General features: G+C 35.1%; 3 long non-coding RNA genes across 5 annotated transcripts in view; 2 read left to right on the plus strand and 1 right to left on the minus strand.

The window, feature by feature from the left end:
* Positions 1-26,280, plus strand: part of LOC138713562 (uncharacterized) — a 266,726-nt gene that overhangs the window by 103,347 nt on the left and 137,099 nt on the right. The window lies entirely within an intron of this gene.
* LOC138713554 (uncharacterized) lies at positions 1,788-9,497 on the minus strand. 2 transcript variants are annotated; one of them, XR_011335911.1, is made up of 5 exons: positions 9,319-9,497; positions 7,647-9,163; positions 7,221-7,338; positions 5,659-5,788; positions 1,788-4,525 (listed from the first exon to the last, which is right to left on the minus strand). It is a non-coding gene; the product is annotated as an uncharacterized lncRNA (long non-coding RNA). The 2 variants fall into 2 exon arrangements; XR_011335910.1 differs by having other exon boundaries at positions 1,796-4,525; positions 7,647-9,491.
* Positions 13,839-26,034, plus strand: LOC138713555 (uncharacterized). 2 transcript variants are annotated; one of them, XR_011335913.1, is made up of 3 exons: positions 13,839-15,048; positions 15,383-16,307; positions 19,709-26,034. It is a non-coding gene; the product is annotated as an uncharacterized lncRNA (long non-coding RNA). The 2 variants fall into 2 exon arrangements; XR_011335912.1 differs by having other exon boundaries at positions 13,853-15,048; positions 15,383-15,499; positions 16,178-26,034.

Here is a 26,280-nt window from a genome sequence, read left to right on the forward strand (position 1 = left end):
GTGTTTCTGGATATTGCCCAAGTATTTGATACTGTTTGTTATGACGGCTTAATGCTAAAATTATGTAGAATTTGTTTTCATGACTATCTCACACGCATCGTGAAAAGTTTTTTATCTGACCGTAAGTTCTCAGTACATAGAGATGGCATTAAATCAACGCTTCGTCCAGTTTTAGCCGGAGTACCATAAGGATCTATACTGTCACCACTTCTCTTCAATATCTTCACATATGACATTCCATGTTTACAACCGTCACACATAGCTATGTATGCTGATGATACAGTTCTCTTTTATTCTCATAGTAACCTAAATACTGCAATCAGCACTCTTCAGACATCCTTACAGGAGCTGTCGAAATGGTTCTCTGACTGAAGATTACTACTCAACATTACCAAGACAGAAGCTAAAATCTTCTCTTTAAGGCCTATTCATAATCCACCTCCTTTGGTTCTTCTAAATGAACAAGTTACATGGCTCTACAGTCAAGAAGCTGTCAAATATTTGGGAATATTATTAGACACGAAACTTACATGGAATGCCCATATAACTCGCATTGTTACACTAACCTCTTCTAGAATTCGAAAATTATACCCTTTGGTTAATAGACGTTCACAAATTGGATTGGACTGTTCAATGCTACTCTACACCTCGCTTGTACGACCTTATGCAGCGCCAGTGTGGGGGACTGCAAATAAGACACACATGCATCGCCTACAAGTTCTCCAGAACAAGTTCCTGCGTACTGCAACAAATGCCCCCTAGTTTGTAAGAAATCAACAACTGCATCACGAATTGGGAATTCTTCCACTAGAACAGTACATCCATTCAATGTCAAAATCTTTCTTCAACAAACTTCCTGGTGTTCCTGGAGCAAGATCTTGTCAGCCATCTAGACTTAAAAGGAAACTCCCTCAAGACATCCTTCTTATTGATACTGACGACTATTCATAAATTTAACACAGAAAATCATCATATTTTTATTCACATAATTCACAAAAAAGTTTAATTAATTAGAAGAGCCTTTAGAGCCAACTTCAGCATGATATTCTGCATGTGATCTTCCATAATTTAACAGTGGTCTGTATAACAAGTTTGCTGGTCGACCAATATTAAACATAAAAAAAAAAGTAAGTTTAAATTCATAGCCTGAACCATAAACAAATAAATAGAAAAATCCCCTACTCAATGCATTACCTTCGACACGCTATTGACGCGACATCGAGACACTTGGCGACAAAACATCGGAACTACATCTCGTTACAAATAGCAGCAGAGTGCGGAACTACATCCCATGTTACACGACCCGATCGTTATTACAGGTATCCGTTATACCAACATTAGAGCCCGATCGGTACCGCAGATACCTATTATACCAACACATACTAGTATTTTTCATATCGCCAAAGGAGTGTGTAATGGTTTATCAGTTTAAATAACATGTTTAACCACAATATTTATATCACATTTTTGTTTAAACATGTGAATATAAAAATATAATGGTTGAACATGAAAACGAAAACCATTAACACACTCCCTCTTTTAACACCGACATTTAACCCTTTTATTAAATTAATTTATCAAATTTGACTGATAAAACTTTTTGCATCTTCTAGATAAAATATGTAATTCAGATACAGGATGTGAATAGGATAGGATACTTCTTTCCAAAACACCTTAAGCACTATTTTTAAATAATGTTGTGTATCGTGTATTGGAAGATAAAAACAAAGATTGACTTTGGAATATTGACTTCAAAGTTATTATTGGTCAGTTATATAATTATAATTCGCTCTTAATTTTTTTATGTCAAACATTAGCTTGAAAATAGTCATAAGATGTTTTGCTGTGACATAGAACAACGCACGTTCATAAACATTTATAAAACACCACTTTATTTGTTTTACACCGTCTGAGCTGAACATCTATTCTTAAAATAATATATGGATATTAAAAATCTAAATAATCAATAATCACCACTGATAAAGAATACAAAGAAAACTGTTTATTTATAACAGACTTAAAATTAACTTAGACTTTCAATAAAAACACCATTAAGAAATATAAATAAAAAATTATTTTTCATTCTCTGATGTATAGTTGATTCAAAACACTGAACATATTAGAAAAAGTGCAATACAATTTATTAGAGATAAGTCTATACTTCGCAACATTTCCTAATTTTGAGCTTTGATACTAAGAGTGTTTGATTTGGTTGTGGCCCCATTGCTCAAAATATGTTGTTGTTGTATTCTAATGCCAGGGGTTTGACAATAAAGTCATTTGACCTCTTGCACTCCAATATTTTTCGAAGATATTATCATGGCCAGCCAGCCACTGAAGCGCAGATTTTGAGGTGTTCCGAAGCCATTTCTTGGTTTGAGTTGTACAGTGGGTAGTTAGGGGACTGAATATTCCAATTCTATGCAGGTATTTGACCAGACAGTCATGGCCTGTTGCCATTCTAAATGGAGCTACAGACGATTTTCGTGGTAAATCGGTAATTAACTGTGGATTATGATGCAGAGAGTTCCATTTTTTCCCTTGAGTTCGTGTTATCAAATTTTGTTTGTTGAAGTCTAAGTATGTAGATTTAATAAATCTTTTCACGGAGTAATATGTAGATTTAGTAACAGGTGTGTAAGTAGCAGTGCTGCCCTTCTTTGCAAAAGCATCCGAATTCTCGTTTCCCAGGATTCCACAAAGGGATGGTATCCATTGAAATACAATTCTTTTATTGAGTGATATTAATTGAGAGAGCATTTTAGTTATTTCTCCTGTTTGAGATGAAGGTGTGTGTTTAGAGACTATTGATAGAATAGCTGCTTTGGAGTCTGACAATATAACTGCATTCTTAAATTTATTGATAGAGGATTCCTGAGACTTTCACTTATTGCAATGATTTCTCCATCAAAACTTGTTGTTCCATATCCAAGAGATCTATAAAGTGAGAAGAGACAAAATATTGTACCATATTTACTCTCTTCTTAGCTGATGTTGTACAAGCATTCCATTATAAGAAATTTAAAGTAGTCCCGCCCGGAAATCCGATTGGGGGAATATTTTATTGCATAGCAGGGGCGTATTTTGTGGGCTACTGGCAGTAGCCCAAGGAAATTACAAAAGAAAAAGTTTATAATATAACATAATGTAATAATTTTGTATTATTAGTTTTACCATAGTAATTAAAATTAAAGTAATTGTTAGATATATTTTGTGTAATAATAGGGTCAGCGGTAGCCCAAACCCTTTAACCAGTATACGCCACTGTTGCATAGAATTGGAATATATCAGTTTACTAACTGTCCATTGTGCTACTCAAACCAAGAAATGGATTTGGAACACCTCAAGATCTGTGCTTCAGTGACTGACCATGACAATAATTTTGAAAAATACTGGAGTGCAAGAGGTCAAATGACTTTATTGTCAAATGCCTGGCATTAGAAAACATCAACATATTTACTCTCTAAAAATTCTAAATAATGCACCCAAATCTCACCAGTTGCAGAAGCTGCAGATTCGTATTGCTGCCACTGGACTCCCTCCTATGCCCTATAGCTGACACAACTGAAATGCTCATTGTACTAGTAATGATTATTTGTATTTATATTACTCTGTAATGTTAACTTAGGATCTTAAAGATAGTTAGATTTATCATTGCCCTATATATTACAAAAATTACATAGCTCATAATGTGGAAGTCAAGTACTCTACTTTTTTTTTCTTTCGAGATGAATGAATTCCCCTTATTTTCCTTCAATTAACTGAAGAAATCAAGACATTAAACGAAATGAGATAATAATAATAATAATAATAATAATAATAATAATAATAATGATGATGATGAATGAATGAAGTCCATTACCATACACTTGTCAACAAAATTATACACATTTTTTGTTAAAAGATAAACACAATGAAGAATCACTCACTGAAAGAGAATACAAAGAAAACATTTTATCTACAACAGACATACTGTAATAATTAATCTTAGGCTTTCAACAAAAGCACCATTAAGAAATACATACAAAGAAAAAAGTGATACTTTTAAGGTTCTCATGCATAGCTAATTGAAAGCACCACTATATTTGAAAAAGTACAATGTAATTTATTAGAGATAAGTCGATATTTCACATTTCCTTATTTTGAGCTTCGATACTGGCAGTGCTTGGACTAGTTATGCCCCCATTGCTGGAGTATTGTGCCACATTTATTCTCTAAAAATATGTAAATAGTGCACCCAAAACTCGCCAGTTGAGAAAGCTGCAGGTTCAAATTGATGCCACGGTGAAGTGCAATGAATGAAGCAATTATGTTAGGTGGTGAAAAAGGTTAATGTAAGTAGGCTGGTGATGAAGTGGATCGTAGTTCCTAAGTGGGATACCAAGCATCTCTTGATGGAATGGCCCCTCTTAGTAAGTCGTACCTGAAGTCACCGTTATACTGATTACTGCGAAAATGGCTGGCACATATATAGGCCCTTCTGTAAGGATGAGGATTTTCTGCCACAGCCGCCCACATTTGGTACCTGTTACAATCAAAATTCTATTATTATCTTCGAAAAATACACAAACCAGGGTTGGTATTAATTTAAATTAATGATTTAATCATAATGTAAATAAAATAATTTTCATTTTATTTACATCACATAATTGTTACTACTTAAATCACAGATTAAAATTATATGCACCTAACATGGTTAAGATGAGAAATTAACTTCCTGAAGAAAAAAATATAAACGTTTTTACATATGACTGTTCTGCTGCTTCTTAAAACTATTAGCAATATATATGAGTAGCAAACTTGCAAAACTTGACATGTCCATTTTTAGAAAATACACTTCAGATGCCAAAAACTTGCATCTCTGCAATGAACAAAATATTTTCTATGGTGAAATATATTCTTCTTCCTATAAATTCATATAAAATTTCACCACAGAAAAATCTTTGTTTATTACAGACATATAATTCTAGCATTTTCTGAAGAAATGGATAGGTTTTGAAACTTTGCTTCTCATATGTCTTTTCCTAAATCCTAATTAAGGAGCAACAGAACATATGGTACAGGTAGTCACGTAGAGCCTACTTTCGGAACCACCACCTAATTAAAGCATAGTATGATGCTGAGGACTGAAACGAATAGTTGTAGCTCATAACAATATTCAAAGTAAAAGTTGCACAATGCCAAATGGACTACGTATTTATTTTGAAAACACACAGTGCTAAGCTCTTCGGATAAATTTATTTGTAAATATTAATCTCTCTAAATAGTTGAATTCTTTTCTAATGAATAACAAACTGAGCATAATATCTTACCTAAGTCCAAGCAAATTATTATTATTATTATCATTAAGTGCAGGTTATTAGTGCTGTAACTCTTCATGTATTAATAATGTGTAAACGTAGTAAATTATTTTTGAAGCGATGTTGTTAATTACTTAAAATAACACATTAAAAAATACGCAATTATGTAGGACATAATGCAGAAATTAAGTTTAAATGAATTACAAAAAAAAAAAAAAACTCACTTTAATAAACAAATCTGATTTCGACAAAAATTCTCACTTAATTTAAAAATCACTACAGTTTACCAACCCTGACTCTTTACTGAAGATATATAAGGATATCTTTGCATTCAGCTTATGCCAACGACATTGCTTACCTTTTAAGCTGTGCTGCATTACTTGGCACAGGAAACAGGAATAACCAGGTCTTCTCATTACTATCCGATTTCTGACAGTACACTGCAGCACATTCACAGTGTAAAACTCCGCCATTTTTCTTTCTATTAACTGAAACAAACCAGCAGTAGGCTAGTATCATATAATGCATTAATAACACTACATTTCATAGAACAATTGAAGGATTGCAGTATAATTGACGTTTGTGAAATATTCCTGGAAGAATTCTATCCACGAGTCTATAAAAAATAATAAATATCTCCGGCAATTTAACTCTTTTTATTTTATCAAAATTATTCGAGTAAAGGTACTACTGTGAACTGTAAAGTCAAATTTTCTAAAATATGTCTTTTCGGGAACTACACTTCTTTACTATTGCGTTACCAAGCTAGGGTACGCCGGCATAATTTGGTAACACAACTGTAAAGAATTAAACCGGGAACAACATATTTAGTCATGTCAGATTCTGTCCCACGAATTTTAAGATGTCTGACCAACTTAACTTAGCTATATACAAAAATAAGATGTTCGTTCATACCCAAAGCATAGTCTACTATATACAGTTGCGAAGCTTGAGGTGATTTTTTGCAAATCTCGTGATAAAGCGCTCCAAGCGGTTAGCAACTAGAAACAATAGACTGTCTACAGTCGACTTTGGACTGTGTCGTATTTCCATCGAGTGCTAGCTCGTTGCGTATTTCACATTGATGCTTGTGAAATGTTCGTTATTTGTTGTAATGAAAATGTTAATGGCAAAAATACAATAATTGGAATAATAATATTTTACTAGAGACGTAGAAAAATTAAGTTTGTTTTAATGAAATTTATTGATCACGTTTTATTTTCAATTCTGGTGGGATTATTATTGCTTAGGCCTACTTTTTTTTTAAATGATAGTTTTTAATTATAGCTGTTAATTTTGTTGTTATTTTTATTTGTTACTTTACTAGAGATGTAGAAAAAGTCTGTTACAATAAAATTTATTGATCACGTTTTATTTCCAATTCTGGTGTGATTATTATTGCTTAACCTCATCCCACTTTGTTAACTACGTAAGCCTACACTACAAGTACCGGTACACGTAAGTTACTCCATTAATTCATATTTCCATTATTATTGTTGTAAAGGGAAATGAAAATTAATATTTATTGGTTTCATAGTTAATTATCGATATAATCTTGAATGAGTGAAGCGATTATAGTAAATTTCAGTTCGTTTTGCACAAACAAAAATAATATTAACCTATTTCTTGCAGGTATCTTCGAGTTTATGGTGGAATTTAATATACTTCATTAAAATAATAAATTAACTTTATGCATTCAATATTTCAATAATGGAAGGAAGGTGTTAATTTTTCCAAAAGAACTCATCGAAAGTGTAACATATTTTGTCGTCTACTAGGAGAGAGATCTGCGATGATGAGGCGATAGTAGCGATCCTAGTGGTGGGCAACTACCCATGTTTGCATTTTTACTACATATTGAGCTTCGCGACTGTATATAGTAGACTGTGCCCAAAGTGTATATTAACTCTGTTAGCTTACCTTTAAAGCTCTTGGCGTAATTGCAGTTAGGCCTAATACAATCTTGTAATTCAACACAGAAGTCAGTTCATCATGTGGTAGTGGTGGAAGGAAGGTAATCGCGTTCTGAAGTTTATCCCTTAAAACAATTACAGAACTCAGTTTAATAAACGTTTAAGATATGATGGAAGAATTCAGTTTAAATTAAAAAAAAACATGATGGTGCAGTTAAGCTGCATCTACACGGTTCTGTTTTTCATGCTCGTACGCACGCAGTCAGGGAAGAATATGGAAAGAATCAAGTTTAAAGCGCTTGTTGAATTAAGATACATTAAGATTTTCTATCTACAAGGTACGCCACATTGCTTGAATGTGTGAAGTTGAAAGAAAAGTTGAACGGTGTAGATGACGTCAAGTCCTGTAATCTCAAACGTATTTCTTTCTTACCTTTAACGTTGCGAATTATGTCTTGTTGCAGGAAAGCACCAGTAACTTCTAAATTAACTCGATCTGTTCAAATTTCTTCCTTAAGCAGCCATGTTCGTCCATTCCATAATTTATACAAGGCTTAAACAGAATAGGAATGCCAACATCCAACAATTGATCAACTGAACAAATGAGGTTATAGGTCATACACAGCAGACTAATATGGCTACTTTGTCCTCGAATGAAAATGCAAATTGGCTATATAGTAATAGTAATAATAATCCGAATGTTATAAAACTGACACATTCTGTAAATAATGGATATTAATAATATCTGCTTAAAACTGTCATATTGGCAAAACTTATAACCAAAAACTTTCGAAACCAAAGAGTTTTGTACTGCTAATTTTACAATGTCTGTGATCGAAAACAGCCAGCGCTGTCCTGAGCACATGCGGCAAACTAAGGAACATCTATGGGCATCCAACATCTATCATTTGAGTTAAACCCCCCTGCCCTGAACTCCGTATAAGTTACTGCAGTATATGCAAACATTCACTAATAGTTGTAGGCATACAAAAGGTTAACACATACTCAAAATCAATAACATTAAACAAGGTCAGCCAATTAGGCCTACAAAGTCTACTAATACAACTACCTACTGCTGCTACTACTACTACTACTGCTACTACTACTACTACTACAACTAACAATAATAATAATAATAATAATAATAATAATAACAATAAATCAGCTTATATTTTATATTTTAATAGATGGATGTTGACAATCTAGGGTCCTCAGCCTAATTCGTCTTGAATTTCAATTCTTCATGTTTTGTCACTTTTAGGCTTAGGCCTAACTCTTCATGACTTCTTTTCACTTTTCTCGATAATTGGTTCGAAATGTTTTACTCTCGTTCAACACCTTTGTATAGTTATTAATGACAGAATTTCTTCTACACTGTCATCTTTCATATTTAAGAAAATAACCGTCACCTTAAACAACAGTCATAAATGAAACCACATTGCTTTCCTGAACATCACTTTGAAACTGATCGAAAGTGCTAATAATTTCCTTTTCACATCATTCCCTGAAAAGTTCTTCTCTCCCCATCTGTTCCCCTTTCCGTTGATGTGGATCTTTCTAGGCACTAGAATGACTGACAGTACGATATAAAGTTGGTTAGGAAGTATGATTCTTTAGGCGTCATGGGTAAGATTCGAAATTTCCCGAGGAATACGAAAAGGATCACTGTTTACGATAGGAAAAATATCTTTCCTAATAACTAATTTAGGTTCAAAATGTTTTATGTGTAACACTGTCATTCTAGGAAGATGCGAACTGGCTACCCTACCTCATAATCTCTTGGCTTAGTTGCCTCATAAGTGGTGTCTTGTTGGTATCATTTGTGATGCTCAGCCTGTCTTCGGACAGTTGACTTAACAACAACAAACTGTAATTTCCTTAACTTGGAAATTGTCACGATTATGCACCTAAACCATTTGTCACGTAGTAAAGTTGTATTTTTCGGGAACGCTAAAATATAAGACATAGATCCACTATTAGAATTACAACCCAGTACACAACACGATTTCACGACGTAATTAACACAAGAAAACATCATAACAAAACCACGCGGTAATCATGCTTGGATCTCTATCGGCGCCATTTGGGCCACTATATATACCTACATTAAGGTCTGAGTATTGGAGACGGTCTTGGTAGAAGCCAATTCTATTCTACTCCTCTTGGTAGAAGCTGTTTCTATTTCTGTGCGACATTTCCGTAGGTGGCCCAGCCGAATTCACGCGACAGGACCCGAACATGGTTCGGAAAAGGCAGTAGCAGACAACTTTCAGCTGTTTCTCTGTTTCCGCGCGCTTTGTAACGTCATGTCAAAGTGGAACAAAAACCAAGTAATGAAATTAATCGATCTTTACGAGCAATGTCCATGCTTATATGACATCTGAAATAAGGACTATCACAATAGGATTTGGAGGGAAAATGCGCTGAAGTTTATTTTTAAAAATCTGGAGTCTGTTCGTCCCATTACTATTCCGTCCGACATCGAAACAAAAATAAAGAACATCAGGAGTCAATATGCAAGAAGAAAAATTAAATTGACGATTCAGTTTTTACAGTAACATTTGTTTATTACAGAAATAGGCTAAGAAAGAAAATATAACAGTGGTTCCCTCCTAGTCCTGTAGTAGGGGAAATGGGGGAGTCGTGATAGATATTGATAGTTTAGAAATTCGTCCTGAGGCTTGGATGCGGGGAGAGTTATGATGGGTGATAATAAAGTATGATTTGAGTGAGTGGGAGTAGAGTTAACGGGAGTGCGTAGGGAAAAATCGGCTTGCTCTCATGTGTATGATGGGGGAAGTTGGATGACGAGAGAGATGGAATCGGGTAGAAGGTTAGTTCTCTAGTTCGAAGGATTAACACAGCGTACTGTGCGACTTATCGACTTCGAGAACAAGCTCCTGGCATCGGAGGATCAACACAGCGTACTATGCGACTTATAGACTTCAGAAGCAGGGAAAATGGTGACCTCTATCATCGACGGATCAAACAGAGCGAACTCCCGACTTACAGACTCTTAGAGGGGGGTTGAGGAGATGGTTGTTTTATCGAACAAGCCGGGTTAAGTGCAGAGAATCGAAGTCAGGAAGGTGTGAGATAAGGGTGATCAGGGTAGAGAAGTGGGTGGGTTGGAGGTTGCGATGAGACTTGTAGCGAGACGAGAATAAAATGAGGTTAGGATAGATAAGAAGTGATAACGTTCGAATGGTGTAGGAAGGAATACAGGAGACAGGGGCGCAGGTGGGCTCCCTGTTCCCGGAGTGGTGGCCGTGTGTAGGCATGTCCGAGCAAAAGTACCTTTCTGCGCCGTAGCAAGAAGGTCAGCACTGGACGAGGACAGCGCGGCTGCGTCTCCTCGTCGAAGGCAGTAACTAACTGGATTTCTTTCTTTCTTTCTTTCTTTCTTTCTTTCTTTCTTTCTTTCTTTCTTTCTTTCTTTCTTTTACATTGGGGAGTTTAATTGAAGTGAATTTTATTATTGCAGTCAGAGTAAGTATCTCATGCCCCCATGTTATATTGCTACCTATGCACTTCATTAGAACCACGTACCCATCTTCGAAGGCGTTAGCCCCGTGAACTTACAGTATATTTATTTTCCCCTATTATCATATTGTAGGATTATCTAAGAAATTAGCAATTCCTTTGTTATAGTAGAAAAGAAAAGAGTGAGGGAAGGGAAACGGTCTGTAGCCCATTTCTTTTAGGGCTCATCCCAACATTTGTCGTATTAGGCCTACTCAAGGGAAACCACTGAAAAACCTTGAGCAGGATGAGGTGTCGTGCTGACGACAAGCCAATTGGCTTCAGTGGGGTCTGTATGTATTGAGGTGGAAGGTTGTCTTTGAATCATGATTTAAAATACAAATACATCAAAAATCCATAAAAATTATTTACAAGGAAATATGTACAATACAGCTATGCAGCCAATAACGTGATGACCCTGAAACAGAGATATAACATTATTAGCGCATTAGTAGACTTATATCTGTCTCTCGAGCCATGTGGTTGTTTAGTGTTCAATTTAATTTTCGTCTCTTTAATGCTCCTTCGAGCGCACCTTTCTTTTATTATATTTAATTTTCGTCTTGTACGTTGTCGTTCCAAGCTAGTGGGTGGTGTACGCTCTTAGGTGTTTTGTGTTTATCTAAAGCAGGGTTTTAGTTACCCAGGGTAGAAATTAATGGGTTGTTACTGCTGTACAATTTGGTGTACGTGCAGAAGGCTTGTTTTGAAATATACGAGTATTATTGAATTGTCCAAATTTCGAGTTCTTTATGAATCAATCTAATAAGTGTTACTCTAGGAAGTTCTGTAATGAATCTTAAAAGTTTGTTTTGGAAAAATCTATAATTTTTTAAGAATTGTAATAGCAGCATCAGAGCGTTTAGAATAGAAAGTTTGGTAACTCGGCAAGGGTCTAAAGGGACTTTAAACCCTCTAGTGTCGCCACGGCAACTGAGCGAAACTCTGGCGTGGCGATCGTTCTAAGATTGCAGTTTTCCTCTTAATACTATGGACAGAGCAGGTAGAACTCGTTCTGCTATGGAAGTAAGAAGATATTTCTTGAGGTGTTCGGGTGATTTTTATTGTGCCGTTTATGTGAGCGAGTAGTAATAAGCCTAATTGTTTTGTTCTCGATGTAAATCCAATTATACTGTATAATCTGTAAGGAAGAGACGTTTCTTTTATCCATCCAAAGACTAGACTATTTTTCAGAAGTGGTGTAGAGCAATTTCACGAACACAGAAAACTATATGCTCGTTCTTATGTCTGTGATATCCATTTTTCTGCGGCTTTGATTGTGATATTTTAAAATACGGTTTATCGACACTCGCAACTGCAGAGGTTATGTCAGCTTCGCCGGTGTGTCGGAATTTTGTCCCACAAGAGTTTTTTTACATGCCAGTAAATCTACTGACATGAGCCTGTTGCATTTAAACACACTTAAATGCCATCGATCTCGGCCGGCATCGAACCCGCAACCTCGAGCATAGAAAGCCAGCGCTATACCAACTGCGCTACCGAAGACGACTTTTGATTGTAAGAGCCGATAAATTTATTATTGCCAGTAAAGAGGTAGGACTTCCACGCAAGAACTGGCGACCAAAACCGTATGCCATAACACATATTTTCCCAAACTTGCCTCGATATCTTAAACAAAGAAAAGAAGAGAAAATATCCAACGAAGAGGACATCAATCCTTTCTCATAACAATATACCCTTACCAAATATCATCTGGCTATGACCAATTCCATTGCTGCTAAATAACCCAGCAGTTGATACAGCATCATTAAATATCCGAGTAAAAAATAATTGAATGTGACACGCGAAAATCAGAAGAACGCCTTTGCTTGTCTACAAATGCAGGAAGCCTTAAATATCATAACCCAATGGTCCACAAAATGGCGTCTCAAGATAAATGGCTCCAAGTCGCAAGCAGTTGTTTTTACACGAAGATTTCCGCGGCACTTTCAGCCCTTCACCATCCAAAATGAAAATATACCTTTCAAAACTACCGTCAAGTATCTTGGAGTTCTTCTTGATAAGAGACTTACTTTTAAACATCACGTCACACATATTCGTGAGAAGGCCTTCCTAAGATATATGCTTCTCTACTCATTTTTCAAGAGTCATACGTCTTTAAATATCAAAACAATGCTGAACAAGGTATTAATTCGATCCTACATGACATACTGCTGTGAAATATGGGCTCAAGCACATACACGACATCTTAAACGACTAGACGGACTTCAACGAGCCATCTGTAGAACCATCACTGGAGCTGACTATCTCATCCGAAATAGCCAACTGTATGATGATCTTGGGATACTATACTTTTCAGATTATATCAAAACTCTTCGTACAAAATTTCTAGCATCCCTCCACAACCATCCAAATCCACTAATAAGTAAAAATATACCGGTTCCTCATACATGATCGTATCAATTTGCTCACTCTACTATTGGTAGATAACGTTGCCTTGAAATATTTTAGGTTACAACTTATCATATGATCTCCTACAATTCTTTCACAAGGAAAGGGTCAAATTCGACCTGGTACTTATGAAGAAAGAGTCATTGGAGAAAAAAAAAAAATCTCTTCTACCCGCGCTGAGGTGCATGTCCCCAAGCAGGACAAGCTTATAATATTACTGACCTAATTAATGTTTTATACAAAGTCAAAGGCTGTATGTGTGTTTAAATGTCTGCTTTTATTTAGAATTGGGTACAGCTCCACCATTCTAGAATTGGCAAGTCTGAGTTTCTGTAGTATGTGTTCGGAAAAAGTGAGCCTTCTGTCTAGTGTTACCACAGTCTAATATATACAGTCGCGCAACTTCAACACTCTTTTTGCCAACATTCACGACACTAGCGCTCAAGCGGCAGGCAAGGCACTGGTCATAGGGTTGATACAGCCAGCACGTGCTTTAAAGATATGCGAGATGTTATAATAACGTTTTAATCATGCGTCGGAATAAAGGCAATGTGTGCAATGACGAAAGTTGCAGTAACAACAAGGAAATCACATTTTTTAAAAAGTGGTTTAAAATAAACTTTATAGTCTTGAGAATGTGTCCACAAAATTTTACGGCCGAATTCCAATTATAAATGGGCTTTAAAAATTTAAAGAGCCATGGCCCCTCTGTGCCACGCCCACTTTTTTACCAAATACTCCAGTCATCCTTCATTTTCTCTCTTTTTGTACATGCAAACGCCCGGAAAAGCTATATGTTTGAGTGTAGATGGCTGTGAGCAGGAGTACCACGTGTATTTTAGGTGGGAAGAGCATGCTTGCTTTGATTTCTTGGTTTGGAGGTAGTAAACACGTGTTTGTTGTGAAGTTGGTTTTGTAAGTTCTGTCTTCCACGAGTGTTATTTATACAGTATGCCTCGTTTCAGTAACAGTGTGTTTAGAAAAGTGAAAAAAGGTATTATAAATAATACAAAAAAGAAACGTGTGTGTGTGTGTTCAAGAAAAGGTTAGGGCTGTACCAACTCTCAATGTAGAAGGACAACAGAGCAGGTCTAGCATAAAGATTGGAGAGGAATTGAAATGCAAAATAATGTTGATGAAAGTAAATTGAATACAGGGTTTAGAATAATTGATTTGTCCATTCTTTCCTCTGCCATAAACAATGCCTGTTGTTGCTCAACTCAAAATTCATGATGATGAAAACAGGTTTGGTGTTGTTTGTACTCTCCATATAGTGTGTGATAATTGTGGATTCGATTCACAATTTAAAACTTCTAATAGAAAAAATAATGCATATGAAGCCAATGTTAGATTGACTTACAGCATGAGATGTGTTGGTGTTGGGAGGGAAGGAACAAATTTGGTTTGTGGTCTCATGAACATGCCTCCACCAACAATACGTTACACTGATACTAATAATGTGCTACTAAAATCCCTGAAAAAAATGTGCGATGAGTCTATGACAAAAGCAGTACAACAAGCAGTCTCTGTAAATGATTGTGATGGAAATTATCTGTGTCCTGTGATGGTTCTTTGGTTATAAGATTTGCCAATATGACAGTTTTAAACAGTTATTATTAATATCCATTATTTACAGGATGTGTCAGTTTTATAACATTCGAATTGTTATTACTATTATTGTATGGCCGATTTGCATTTTCATTCGAAGACAAAGTAGCCACATTCTACTATTTGTTCAGTTGATCAATTGTTCGATGTTGGCAGACCTGTTACGTTTAAATCTTGAAGAAATTATAAAAGGACGAAGAATAGGCTACTTAAGGAAGATATTTGAATAGATCGAGTTGATTTAGAAATTACTGATGCTTTCCTGCAACAAGAAATAATTCGCAACGTTATAGGTAAGAAAGAAATGCGTTTGAGATTACCAGACTTAACGTCATCTACACGGTTCAACTTTTCTTTGAACTTTACACATTCAAGCAATGCATGCAAGATTGGTATTCAATATTAATACGGCGTACCATGAAGATATAAAATCTTCATGCAACTTAATTCAACGTGCGCTTTAAACTTGATTCTTTCAATATTCTTCCCAGAATACATTCATACGCGCATGAAAAACTGAACCGTGTAGATGCAGCTTAACTATACCATCATCTTTTTAAATGTAAACTGAATTCTTCCATCATATCTTAAACATTTATTGAACTGAGCTCCCTTAATTGTTTTAAGGGATAACTTCAGAACGCGGTTACCTTCCTTCTACCACTACCAGATGATGAACTGACTTCTGTGTTGAATTACAAGAGTGTAGTAGGCCTAACTGCAATTACACCAGGAGCTTTGAAGGTAGCCTAACAGAGTTAATATACACTTTGAGTATGAACGAATATCTTTTTTTTGTATATAGCTAAGTTAAGTTGGTCAGACATCTTAAAATTCTTGGGACAGAACCTGATAAGACTAAATATGTTGTTCCCGGTTTACTTCACAGTTGTGTTACCAAAGGATGACGGCGTACCCTAACTTGGTTACGCAATAGTAAAGAAGTGGCATTCCCGAAAAGACATATTTTAGAAAATTTGACTTTACAGTTCACAGTAGTACCTTTACTCGAATAATTTTGATAAAATAAAAAGAGTTAAATTGCCGGAGATATTTATTATTTTTATAGATTCGTGGATAGAATTTTTCCAGGAATATTTCACAAACGTCGATTACGCTATACTGAAATCCTTTGTTCTATGAAATGTAGTGTTATTAATGCATTATATGATACTAGCCTACTGCTGGTTTCTTTTCAGGGTAATTGTGAATTACAGGAACGCCACTTATTACCTTTTTAAAATAGCTGATATAAACTATAGAACGAAAGTATTCAAACAAAAAAATCGTGTTAGAAGATTGAATTTGTGAATTTTTGGTCCAGGGAGCATCTGCTTTTTGGTGCAAAGATAATTCGTTTGGCATGTTTCTTAATTGAAATTATGAAATGGCGTTCCTGTGCTTCACATTTAATCTTTTCAGTTAATAGAAAGACAAATGGCGGAGTTTTACACTGTGAATGTGCTGCAGTGTACTGACAGAAATCGGATAGTAATGAGAAGGACTGGTTATTCCTGTTTCGTATGCCAAGTAATGCAGCACAGCTTAAAAGGTGAGCAATGGCATTACCATAAGCTCAATGCAAAGATATCTTTATATATCTTCAGTAAATAGTGAGGGTTGGTAAACTGTAATGATTTTTTAATTTCAGTGAGAATTTTTTTGTCGAAATCAGATTTGTTTATTAAAATGAATTTTTGCCTTCTTTTGTAATTCATTTAAACTTAATTTGTGCATTAGTTCCTACATAATTGTGTGTTTTTAATGTGTTTTTTTAAGTAATTAACAACATCGCTTCAAAAATAATTTACTATGTTTACACATAGACCTCATTATTAATACATGAAGAGTTACAGCACTAATAACCTGCATTTAATGATATTAACCTTCCAGTGCTGGCGCCAAGTCTCACAGACCCGGCACAATTACTTTTAGTATTTACTCTGAAGTGTTTGGGGGTAGAAATCTGTTTCTCCACCTAGCTTCCTGTTTCTTTCCATAATTGACATGTGAGTGCCGACGTGGCTATTCGTGCAGCAGTAAGCGAGATAATTACGTAACGGGTCTGTCAGACTTGGCGCCAGTGTTGGCGTTACACAGTTTCATTTTGAAGTTTTAGTGCTTAAAAATTATTTGTGGTAATAACGAACTGATTGGTTCAAATATCAGCGGATTATTTTGTTTACTGATGATATGAAACATTTTGCTAGTTTTTAATTAATATTTAGCTTATGATATACTTTAAAAATGTCTTATGAAGAAAATGAAAAACGAGTAGTGACTTTGCTAGATACTTCTAAAATGTCTTACGAAGAAAATGAAAAATGAGTTGTGAGTTTGTTAGACGAGGTTGTAAACTGTCAGAATGATAGTGAGCCCTGTGATGATGACGCCGACACTGATGAAGAGGACGGTGAAGTGGAAGTATTTGATGGCAATACAGATACAGGACAGGAAGGTGAGCGCGAGTGGTGATGATGAACAATTTGAGATTCCGAACAAAGTTCCAAGAGTTTCCGGTTTCAAATCTAAAGATGGTACGGTATGGAGACAACATTGCTCACCAAAGGCTGTTAGGACTCGGCAGTGTAATATTGTGACGCATCTACCAGGTTTGAGGCCATGTACTAGAGAGGCTAAAACTCCTACTGATTGTTGGTCTCTTGTTTTTGATGATGGCATATTAAATGTTATTTATTTTTATTAGTCATCTACGTTTTGACAATACAGAAAAAAGAAACAATAAAAAAAATGGGATAAGTTAGCTCCAATTCGTCAGGTGTTTGAAATGTTTTGAACAACTGCAAAAAAGGATACAGAATAGGTGAATTTGCAACAGTAGATGAAATGTTGGAGGCTTTCAGAGGCAGATGCTCATTCAAACAGTATATGCCTAAAAAATCTAATAAATATGACATCAAAATTTTTTCCTTAGTTGATGCTAAGACATGGTATGTCCTAAATACGGAACCATATTTTGGTCAACAACCAGAAGGTCCATTTAGGGCAAAAAATGATCCTGAAAGTATAGTCGAGCGACTTTTTCAACCAATATTAGGAACAGGGAGGAACATTACATGTGATAATTGGTTCACTTCCTTTCCACTTATTACAAGCTTGCTGAATCGCCATAGAACAACCTGTGTGGGAAGAGTTCGAAAGAATAAAAGGGAGCTGCCAATAGAATTTGTGGATTCCAAAAAAAGAGACCAGTGGGATCGAGTGTGCTTGGTTTCCAAGAAGACATTACCATTGTTTCTTACGTACCGAAAAAGGGCAAAAATGTAATTTTAGCATCTAGTATGCATCATGATGACTCAATAGATTCATCAACAAGTGACAGAAATTGTCACCTTCTATAACTCCACTGAGAGAGGTGTCGACGTGGTTGACAAACTTTGTGCTTATTATATTAATTGTTAAAATTTGTGCTGCCTATGACGTTCAAGAAATACCAGAAGATGGCCAATGGTGATGTATGCACTACTGAATATTGCTGGAATAAACTCGCAAGTGATTTGTATCTTTAACAATCAGAAGGAAAACAGTGTCCACAGGAAGTACGTGAAGGAGTTGGCCGTGGGATTAACAGATGACCTCTTGAAACATAGAGCTGCCCTTACAAATCTTCCACATGAAGTACGAGAAAGAGGGCAAGAGGTTGCTGGAACATCTTTTTTGAACAGTTAAGGCTGATCAGTTTCCAGAAGGACAGCGAAACAAAATACTTTTGTAAAATATGTAAGAAATTTATATTTTTAAGTCCTGCTCAGTTTTCATGCTCTGAATGCAGTGCTTAAATGATCTTCTGTCTCAAACCAGTATTTAAATATTATTTTTACTTTTTTAAGGAAAACCATACACAATATTTCAATTGTTTGCTGATTTGAAAGGCTTTTGTTGATAAAATTCACATTACATTCACTTTTTTTTCAATCTTTTAAAATTAATTAAAATATATATTATATAACAACAGACTGCTTATTATTTGCAATTCACCCATTTCAGTATATCCTATGGATGCTGTCAAATTGCTAAAATATTAAAAAATTGGTTGGAGTCAGAAATAAAATTAAATATATATGGGTCTACCAGACTTGGCGCCAGCAGTGATGTTCTGAAAGAGGGCGCCACTACTGGAAGGTTAATAATTAGCTTATACTTAGGCAAGATAATATTCTCAGTTTGTTATTCATTAGAAAATAATTCAACTATTTAGAGAAATTAATATTTACAAATACATTTATCAGAAGAGTTTAGCATTGTGTGTTTTCAAAATAAATACGTAGTCCATTTGACACTTGTGCAACTTTTACTTTGAATATTGTTATGAGCTACAGCTATTCATTTCAATCCTCAGCATCATACTATGCTTTAATTAGGTGGTGATCCCGAAAGTAGGCCCTACTTGACTACCTGTTCCATGTGTTCTGTTGCTCCTTAATTAGGAGTTAGGAAAAGACATATGAGAAGCAAACTTTCAAAACCTGTCCATTTTTTTCAGAAAATGCTAGAAATATATGTCTGTAATAAACAAAGATTTTTCTGTGGTGAAATTTTATTTGAATTTATAGGAAGAAAAATATATTTCACCATAGAAAATATTTTGTTCATTGCAGAGATGCAAGTTTTTGGCATCTGAAGTGTATTTTCTAAAAATGGACATGTCAAGTTTTGCAAGTTTGCTACTCATATATATTGCTAATAGTTTTAAGAAGCAGCAGAACAGACATGTGTAAAAACGTTTATATTTTTTTCTTCAGGAAGTTAATTTCTCATCTTAACCATGTCAGCTGCATATAATTTTAATCTGTGATTTAAGTAATAACAATTATCTGATGTAAATAATGAAAATTATTTTATTTACATCATGATTAAATCATTACTTTAAATTAATACGAAATCTAGTTTGTGTATTTTGCGAAGATAATAATAGAATATTGATTGCAACAGGTACCAAATGTGGGCAGCTGTGGCAGAAAATCCTCATCCTTACAGAAGGGCCTATATATGTGCCAGCCATTTTCACAGTAATCAGTATAAAGATGACTTTAGGTACAACTTACTAAAAGGGGCCATTCCATCAAGAGATGCTTGGTACCCCACCCAGGAACTACGATCCACTACATGACCAGCCTACTTACTTAACCTTTTTCACCACCTAACGTAATTGCTTCATTCATTGCACTTCACTGTGGCATCAATTTGAACCTGCAGCTTTCTCAACTGGCGAGTTTTGGGTGCACTATTTACATATTTTTAGAGAATAAATGTGGCACAATACTCCAGCAATGGGGGCATAACTAGTCCAAGCACTGCCAGTATCGAAGCTCAAAATAAGGAAATGTGAAATATCGACTTATCTCTAATAAATTACATTGTACTTTTTCAAATATGGTGGTGCTTTGAATTAGCTGTGCATGAGCAGCTTAAATGTACCACTTTTTTCTTTGTATGTATTTCTTAATGGTGCTTTTATTGAAAGCCTAAGGTTAATTATTACGGTATGTCTGTTGTAGATAAATTGTTTTCTTTGTATTCTTTTTAGTGGGCGATTTATTCATTCGCCTTATCTTTTAACAAAAAATGTGTATAATTTTGTTGACAAGTGTATGATAATGGACATCATTCATTATTATTATTATTATTATTATTGTTGTTGTTATCTCATTTCGTGTAATATCTTGACTTCTTCAGTTAATTGAAGGAAAATAAGGGGAATTCATTCATCTGAAAAAAAAAAGTAGAGTACTTGTCTTCGATATTATGAGCAATATAATTTTTGTAATATATAGGGCAATGATAAATCTAACGATCTTTAAGACCCTAAGTTAACATTACGTAATAATATAAATACAAATAATAGTTACTAGTACAATGAGCATTTCAATTGTGTCAGCTATAGGGCATAGGAGAGAGTCCATTGGCAGCGATACGAATCTGCAGCTTCCACAACTGGTGAGATTTGGGTGCATTAGAATTGTTTGGAGTAAATATGTTGCTGTTTTCTGATGCCAGGCGTTTGACAATAAAGTCATTTGACCTCTTGCATTCCAATATTTTTCAAAATTATTGTCATGGTCAGTCACTGAAGCACAGATTTTGAGGTGTTCCAAATCCATTTCTTGGTTTGAGCAGCACAATGGACAGTTAGGGGACTGATATATTCCAATTCTATGCAGCAAAATAGTCCCCCAATCGGATATCCGGGCGGGGACTACTTTAATGGTATAGAAGCAACTAAACTTCTCATAATAGAATGCTGGTCGTATAACATCAGCTAAGAAGAGAGTAAATATGGTAAAATCTTTTGAGCAATGAGGCCACAACCAAATCAAACACTCTAAGTATCATAGCTCAATATTAGGAAATGTTGCGAAGTGTCGACTTATCTCTAATAAATTGTATTGCACTTTTTCTAATATGTTCAGTGTTTTGAATTAACTATAAATCAGAGAATGAAAAATAATTTTTTTATTTGTATTTCTTAATGGTGTTCTTATTGAAAGTCTTAAGTTAATTTTATGTCTATTGTAGATAAATAGTTTGCTTTGTATTCTTTATCAATGGTGATTATTGATTACTTAAATTTTTAATATCCATATATTAACTAATGGCAGTTAACTTTTATAAATAGATGTTCAGCTCTGACGGTGTAAAACAAATAAAGTGGTGTTTTATAAATGTTTATGAACGTGCGTTGTACTATGTCACAGCAAAACATCTTATGACTATTTTCAAGCTAATGTTTGACATAAAAAAATTAAGAGCGAATAATATTATATAACTGACCAATAATAACTTTGAACTCAATATTTCAAAGTCAGTCTTTGTTTTTATCTTCCAATACATGATACATAACATTATTCTTTAAAAGTAGTGCTTAAGGTATTTTGCGGAGAAGTATCCTATCCTATTCGCATTCTGTATCTCAATTACATTTTTATCTAGAAGATACAAAAACTTTTATTAGTCAAAATTGATAAATTATTTTAATAAAAGTGTTTTATGATGGTGTTAAAAGGGGGAATGTGTTAATGGTTTTCAGTTTCATGTTCAACATGGTAAAACATGTTATTTAAAGTAGTAAACCATTACACACTCCTTTGGGGATATGAAAAATACTAGTATGTGTTGGTATAGTAGGTATCTGCAATACCGATTGGGCTCTAATTTTGGCATAACGGATACCTGTAACACCGATCGAGCTGTGTAACATGGGATGTAGTTCCGAATTTTCCCGCTTTATTTTATTTTAATTGGTGGCGCTTTATATACTTGTTTAAATAAGTTCCAGGTCTCTTATGGACCCTTGCCTTTCGCAGTTGTATGGAGAAATATGATTAATGTGACACTGACATTTTTATCTTCATCATTGATGGAGATAGGTGAGCTGAGTGTAGCAAGTGGAGGGTGTTCACTGAGTTAATTTTTGCATGAGAGGGTTGATGTGAGAATGTAGGTTTTCCAGATAATTTTCCCGTAATGTTCGAACATACTCACTAAATAAACTGATGTTGAGATCACTGTACAATTGAGTATTTCGGATGTGGTAATCTGCTCCAGTGATAGTTCTGCATACTGCGCGTTGGATACCGCCAAGTCTTCGAAGATGGCGGGGGTGGGCGTGAGACAATATTTCACATGCATAAATCATGAGTGATCTGATGACGGATATGTACAGTTATAATTTGGTTTTTCATTGGTATTGAGCTCTTGAAGAAGAGATATAGGAACATGAATCGTTGAAAGGCTCTATTTCTCACGGAATGAATATGGTGTCTGAACGTTAGTCTCTTGTCAAGGAGGACTCGACATTTTGCTGATGAACTAAAGGGGACGGTTTTATTTTGAATATGAAGTGGGTCATTTATACGGGGAAAACGTCTTGTGAATATGACTACCTCTGATTTGGTGTTATTTATTTTAAGCCGCCATCTCTTTGATCATTGCGTTATTTTATCTAGAGCTTCTTGCATATGTTTGCAGGCATACTGTATATTAAAGTGCTTCGTATATATGACTGTATCATCTGCATAGAGAGTGCATGTTGGCATTTTGACTGCGAAGGGATATCTTGAACGTAAACTGAATCTAGAATTGGACTTAATATGGAACCTTGAGGTACTCCTGCATGAATTGGTTTGGAGGTGGAAGTTTGTTTGTGATAATGAACTTGAAATGTTCTTCCTTCCAGAAAGTTTGCTATTAGGTGAATGTATACATCAGGGATTGAGAGTTTTTGTAACTTATACAGAAGTCCATCATGCCAGATAGTATCGAATGCCTGCTCTATATCTAAAAATGTAGCAACGGTATGTTGTTGAGATAAGAATCCTGTCTGTATGAAGTGCGTTAGCCTGACAAATGGTTCCCAAGTGCTGTGTTCAGATTTGAATCCAAATTGTTCATTTTGGATTACATCTGGAGCAGTTAAGATTGGATATAGTCGTGATAGCAGAAGGTTTTCCAGTATCTTTCCTAGGAAGTCAAGTAAACTGATAGGTCTGTAGCTTGTAGGAAGTGTGGGGTCCTTACCTGGTTTGTGGATTGCAATAATTATGGCTTCTTTCCATGCTTGTGGGAAGTAAATGAATTTGAAACAGGCATTGTAGATCTTTGTCAGGTGTATTATGGAGCGTCGGGGTAATTTCTTCAATGCTTGTGGATGAATTTGTCTGGACCAGCTGTTTTCTGGAGTGGGATTTTACGGATTATGTTTTGTACTTCTCGTGGGGTGGTGACTGGTATAATATGTCTTGGAGGCTGTTGTTGTATACTCTTCACAATTTGCGTGACTTCCTCCGTGAATTTAGGTTGGAATGGCTCTTCATGTGGTTCAAAATGATGTTGGAACGAATCTGCAAGAATTTCAGCTTGTTTTCGAGAATCATATATCATTTGGTGGTTGGTATTTTGTATGGGTGTGTTATTTGAGGTATTTGTTTTACCTAACAGTCTTTTTGTTAATTTCCAGAAATCTTTTTTAGTTGGTGGTGAATGTCCTATTTTTGTGGCGAAGGCGTTTATTTTGTATATTTGATGTTTTCTTCGTATGGCCCTTCGATATCTGTAAAATGCTCTCTTGGCTTGTGGATCCCGGAATTCCTGCCATCTTTTCCTTGCATTAGCTTTGGCTGTAAGGAGTGGTTTCAGGTCTGGAAATTCGTTGAGTGATGGAGGTATTGGTGATGTAGTAGTGACAGAACTGTAGGTTGCGATAATCGTGTCCGTAAATAATTGTAGTGCTGTATCTATATCCGATGGTTAAAAAATACGGAGATTTACTGGTATTGACTCGTGGAGTTGTTTTGTATAGTCGTCCCAATTTTGTCGTCTTTGCTATTACATTTTTTATTTCATATTTTGTCATCGGTTTGTTTATTGTAATTAGGTTTGGAATATGATCGGAATCCAACGCTGTAAGACATTGCTGATTGGTTTGGATAGTATTGATTTTATATAAACAGATGTCTAGAATATCTGGTTTATGTATTTGTGACCAAGGATATCGAGTAGGCATTAATGGGCCTGCAATCGCATAATGGTGTTTTATAGAATGGTCCAATAGAATTTGACCTTTTGGCGTAGTGATACGGGAATTCCAGGCTGTATTCTTTGCGTTAAAATCACCAAAGGAGACAAAATTGTTATGGACGGAAACTAATGAGGTCATATCAGGTTCGTTCATTTACAGATACTGTGGATGGTAAACAGATGTCACTAATAATCCAGCATTATCGAAATTAATGTAAACTCCAGTGGCTTCTAATATGTTGAGTCGTGGTAATATTCCTCGTCTACGAGGTATATTGGAATTTATAATTATAGCGGTTCCTCCACCGTTTCTCTGATGTCTATCTGTACGATGGATTTTATAGTTGCAGATTTTAAATTTCGTATTTGGTGTGTGTTTCAGTGATGCATACTATATCTATATCATATTTGTTTAGTAGTTGTTGTAGTTCGTAGGTTTGATTTTTGACTCCATTTGCATTAAAATTAAGTAATAACAGATTATATTTTCCCGCTATGTGTAACGGGATGTAGTTGCGATTCTTTGCCGCTATGTGTCTCGATGTCGCGTCAATAGCGTGTCGAAGGTAATACATTGAGTTGGGAGTATTTCTATTTATTTGTCTATGATCTATATTACATGTGTTTATGTTAGAAATCATTTACTAATACTTGTATTGAGCGATGGTATACTTTGTAGTGATGGTAAGACTGATGAGGGTGAAGACATTCTCAAGTTCATCTGCTATAACATCTGCTTTTTCATCATTAGAGTATAAAAGGCTGGTACTGCTTGAAATTGGGAAATAAGTATACTCCCTGGATTTAGCAAGTCTACGACTTATTTTCCAGGGAATATTGGATTCTCATGTTAATTTATGAAGATCATCTTCAAACTTTGTTGCCCTCAAATATAAAAGTTGTTTTTGGATTGTTCTTGTAACTTGATTTAATTTTGTTTTATCCGCAGGATCACGATGCAGTTGCCATCTTTTTCGAAGGTTCTTCTATAGGATTAGTGCATCGATATATGTACTGTGATGTACTGTTCATGTTGTGTTTAATTGGTTGAAGAGCTTGAAATTTTTCCGACTGTAATGTTTCAGTCAGGCATTTCACGTGAAAATCTAGTTCCCCTATAGTAGTAATGTTTGGTCTTGGTATATGGATGTCAGACAAATATTTTCGGAAATAATCCCACCGGATGACATGCCTAATTCTTGCTCGTATGATTTCTTTTTCTAATGTAAAATCTAATTGGAGAAGTACTGGAATATGATCTGAATTGAATTCATCAAGATTTTGAATTTCTTTTACTGTTAATTTAGGATAATGAATGAAAAAATCAATAATATCTGGTGCATGATGGTTATTTGTAGGGAAATGCGTTGGAGTATCTGGTCCTGTAACCACATAATGAAATTTATCACAGTGCCTCTGCAAAATTCTACCATTGTGTGTTATAATCCGTGATTTCCACTGATTGTGCTTTGAATTCCAGTCCCCTCCTGCTAGGAACGAAGGTTTTAATGATGTTAGTGCGTCCAAATCTTCTGACAGTAATTTTTTGCTTCATAGTTGGCATATGGCAGCAATAAGAAATTCCTGTGTGTTGATTGCAGTAGTAATAGTTGTAGCCTGAAGATTTTTTAATTTTGGAGGTGTAACTTCTATATGAGATAAAATGGATTTGATAACTACTGCAGTACCGCCAAAACCTTGTGTTGGTCCTGGTGTATGGTATATGCAATTAAATTGTTGAGGGAGACGAGTTTCACATACTAATGCAATATCAATGTCATAGCGTTGAAGCTACAGTAGTTTGTAAAGAGGAGATAATCACTAGAAATGTCATTAGCATTATATGTAATTATATTAAACGAATTACTAGGCATTTTAGTTAAAAAGATTAGCTACAATATCAATAAAACCTGCACAGTAGGTAAATATCTTAGACATCTTATCTGGTTGGAGTCTAACATCTGTAATTAGTGTCTTGAAACTTTTGA

This window comes from Periplaneta americana, chromosome 14 (assembly GCF_040183065.1).
Source record: "Periplaneta americana isolate PAMFEO1 chromosome 14, P.americana_PAMFEO1_priV1, whole genome shotgun sequence".
Classification (NCBI taxonomy): Eukaryota; Metazoa; Arthropoda; class Insecta; order Blattodea; family Blattidae; genus Periplaneta; species Periplaneta americana.